This window comes from Schistocerca piceifrons, chromosome 6, assembly GCF_021461385.2.
Source record: "Schistocerca piceifrons isolate TAMUIC-IGC-003096 chromosome 6, iqSchPice1.1, whole genome shotgun sequence".
Lineage (NCBI taxonomy): Eukaryota > Metazoa > Arthropoda > Insecta > Orthoptera > Acrididae > Schistocerca > Schistocerca piceifrons.
In genome coordinates, this window is record NC_060143.1 from 30,501,425 (window position 1) to 30,505,423 (window position 3,999).

At 41.1% G+C, this 3,999-nt stretch overlaps 1 non-coding gene and 1 pseudogene across 1 annotated transcript; one reads left to right on the forward strand and one right to left on the reverse strand.

The window, feature by feature from the left end:
• Positions 1-1,128: 1,128 nt before the first annotated feature.
• Positions 1,129-1,245, reverse strand: LOC124803933 (annotated as a pseudogene).
• An 869-nt stretch (positions 1,246-2,114) lies between these two features.
• Positions 2,115-2,188, forward strand: Trnat-ugu. Its single transcript has one exon. It is a non-coding gene; the product is annotated as a tRNA-Thr (tRNA).
• The last annotated feature ends 1,811 nt before the right edge of the window (positions 2,189-3,999 follow it).

A 3,999-nucleotide genomic window follows, 5' to 3' on the forward strand; every position in this document is an offset into this window, starting at 1 on the left:
AAATTTCAGCATGGTAAAAAGGAAGATTAGAAAGGTGGGCAGGATATATTTTTTACTGAAAGGATGTACACTTTTAATTATAGAGTCTAGCACAGATATGAAATTTTAATTGAAAGTAGCAAAAACACAACACGTGCTAAATTTGAAGGAGTGGTGGCCCAAGTTCTACCGAAGGAATACTATTTCCGCCGGCTGGTGTGACCGAGCGATTCTAGACGCTACTGTCTGTTTTCTTAAAGTTGGGCCATTCATTATTGGAGCAGAAGATCACACATTCCAGCTGGTTGATCCATCTGTAATTCCGTAAAGTCCTGTAAGTCAGCCTCATCAAGTTCACAGGCCCATAAACTAAAAGAAAATACGTGAACTAAGGGGATTTGTACCATTCTAACCAAAAGAGGAAACCATCCAGAATTTTTACTCTGACATAAGCAACTGCCCAACAGGCGTCAAAGAATGAACCATGCGTGCAGAAAAATGCCAAAGAGATGGGTAATAGACATAATTTGGTTGATCTTCGACCATATTATCAATAAAGTGTGAATTAAGTAATGGTTTAGGCTAATTTATTGCAAAATATTGAGAAAGTCCATATGTTTACTAGATAAATTTTAGCTTAACGTCAAGAAATTTTTTCAAGATTGTCTACAGTGCACTGGCATTCTTCCCTCTACGGAATTTCAGTTTAATTTTAAAGTCTGGAAAGATTTTTGTATCTCCTGAAAATTGACATGCTTTCTTTCGGTAGAACTTTGGCCACCACTCCTTCAAATTAAGTGCCTGTTCTGTTCTTGGTACTTTTAATTAAAATTTCATCTTTGTGCTTGACTCTATGATGAGGAGTTTCTCAGTATACCCACTCATTTGGTAGGTAAAGTAGGGATGGGCGATAACTGGTAGTACTATGGATGTGTAAAACGAACCTCCATCCGAACGGGTCTCGGAAGACGATAACGTTACTGGCCGACTGCCGTTCATCCGCGGTCCATAGACGTCACTGGATGAGGATACGGAGGGGCGTGTGGTCAGCACAACCACTCTCCAGGTCGGTGTCAGTTTTCGTGACCGGAGCCGCTACTCCTCAGTCAAGTCCTCAGTTTGCCTCAGATGGGCTGAGTGCACCCCACTTGCCAACAGCGCTCGGCAGACCGGACGGTCGCCCATCAAGTGCTAGCCAAGCCCGACAGCGGTTAACTTCGGTGATCTGACGGGAACCGGTATTACCACTGTGGCAAGGCCGTTGACCGCATTGGTTGTATAGATAGTGCAAATCTATCATTGGAATTACTGACTATCGATAGTGCATATCCCCTTTTCGTCGTATGATTGAAAATCAGAATATCTTTCAGTTTCACTACATGGCAACTAGGTCGTCTGTAATTTTATTTAGGTAATAGAGGGTGGGGGAGGGGGATGGGTCCGGACTCCATGAACCACTCTCCTTTGCCAAGTCCCAGAATGTGTTAACAACACTAACATGAAAAAAAAAGAAACGTATCAGCATGTAGTGAGACGCAAACTCACATTCTTCGACGGCATAACCCATGACATTATCCATTAAGCGAGAGCCTAGTCGTGTGGTAGGTGTCTCAACTCTCGGTTATGATAGTATCTCTTGAAGGCTTACATCGTTGATGCTTATTAACTGCCATTTAATGGTAAGGGTGACGTATGCCCTGAAACGACATACTGCGAGTTATAACACAAAACAGCTGAATACGCCAAAATAAATATAGCGCCTTCCGCATCGATTGTCGATACTGCGAGCGCCTCACGATAATGGGACATCAAAATGACCACACGATTGCAAGAAGTATTGTGAGGTGAGCGTTAGCTAGATATGAAGATGGTATCTGTTCTTTCGAACATGTCCGGAAGAACAGATACCATCTTCTTATATAGTTAAGGCAAAGCGGCCATTGACCTTGTTCTTCTGTGCTGGATGCACACGCATTGCTCGAACCCTTACGGGATTCGGTAAGATTGTCTGCCGCGAGTAATGAGTGTAATGGGCAGGGGCACTACGAATGTAGTGAGTGGACATTAAGTTGGGAATGTGGGTCTCACGGGGAGCGTTCAAGGGATAAATCCCTGCAGTCGCATTATCCTCCGTGTCCTCGGTGACTCAGATGGATAGAGTGTCTGCCATGTAAGCAGGAGATCCCGGGTTCGAGTCCCGGTCGGGGCACACATTTTCGACTCTCCCCGTTGATGTATATCAACGCCTGTCGACAGCTTATGGTCTTAATTTAATTATAATTTCAGAGTGTTAGCTTGGTTGGGCAAAGGATACTCGTGTTCGAACGGGCTCGAGATTTCTCGACACGCCGCAGCGTTCTATACAACATCGAGCTTGATCGAGCAATCACGTGACATTTGATTCGCGCGACGTGAGTGCAAGGGATACGAAAGAAATAACGATGTAGCCACAAAAATAAGCTATGGTTCATAACAATTTGACTGTTCTCCTTGAAACACCCGTAAAAATAGCATTAAATCCTACCATTCCTATTGTGTTAGAACAAATTTACAATACTAGTTCTCATACGGTACAGGTAAGTAAGGATATAGCGTGCTGATTTTTGAGTAAAGGTAACAGACAATAACGAAACTGTTGTCCTCCAAAAAATGTTGCTTGATTGAAGCCAGTACAATATTTTATTTGTTTTTGAAACGTGGTACTGATTTACCAAGTAGGTCGCAAATGAGCAGTTCAATCCCTGTTCTCATATTAAAAGAAGAGAGAGAAACGTTAGCATATTTTAATCAGTTTGAAAACAAGACGAGAACATTCAGATGAAACAAACAAGCCTGTTACTCAAGAATTAAATGCCGAACAAACAAAATATGTCGTAATAAAGTAATAAAAGAATTACAGCGGAAAGACGCACCTTGGAGGGTACCATCAGACATTGCTATATTGCGGGACGAGCGAAAGCCCGAGAACTGACAAGAATCATGATTGCCATCTGTTATCTATTCATTAGTTGCCTTTAGCTGCACCCTAGAAAATGTTTCTGTTCGTGTTTCACAATTACTTGTATTGTTAAAATCCATAGTGAATTATAATAAATGCTAAGACGGGTCGTTATGATAGTACCAACAAAAGTCACTAGATCGCAGGCTGATCAAAACCCGAATTTCCCGAACTGTGACGTAAACTGTTCGAACACTTCGTGTCGCGTTCAAACACAGCTGTAGTGTTAGCCATGAATTTTTAAAAAAATGAACAATATCTTCGAAGTTGACCGTTCTCTTGTTTAAATAATTGCGACAAATGATTAAGCAGATGTTTGCTATCTTATTTCGAGATAACAAAAGATATGACAAATGACCAGATTTCACGAACCTGAAACTTTGACGAAACATTAATACCATAAAAGTACCACCTGTACAGTATTTTATCGTAAAAGAGTAAGATTAGTTTACAGTCGGAATATTTGCATTTTATAATAACTATGGCAGAGGTACTTGTTGTGTACGTTACATTTAAAATGCGATATGCGATATTTACGCGGTACCAATAAGTTACTTTTGTTTCAATTAAATCAATAAACGGCATGATTACGCCTTCGATTCATACTCTTGTAAGCATTCTAATATAGCAGCATGAATCATTCACTGTGTGGGATATTCACGTTGTTTCCAAGTTTAGAGTGCTTAAATACTGTTAAAGGGAATTACGTAGTGTTGCATGGGGAAGAGAGTAACAAATTCAGACAGGGCTTACTGCGACACGGTTCAAGGGAACGCTAAGCTCACAGACTTACATAGTTTTCAAACTTGCTCAATATGCCGCCATGCTACAGCGCCCAAAATACAAATCAAACGGTGCTCGACTCGTTTCAGAATCAATCGAAACTAATCAACCCCACTCTTAAATCTTTAAAGAATCGAATTGCCATGTATAAAACGCCATATCTCCCGAACGGTAAGTCGTACAATGATATAATTTTGCATGTACATTCAGCGGTGTATGGATATCCTGTTTGCAACGTG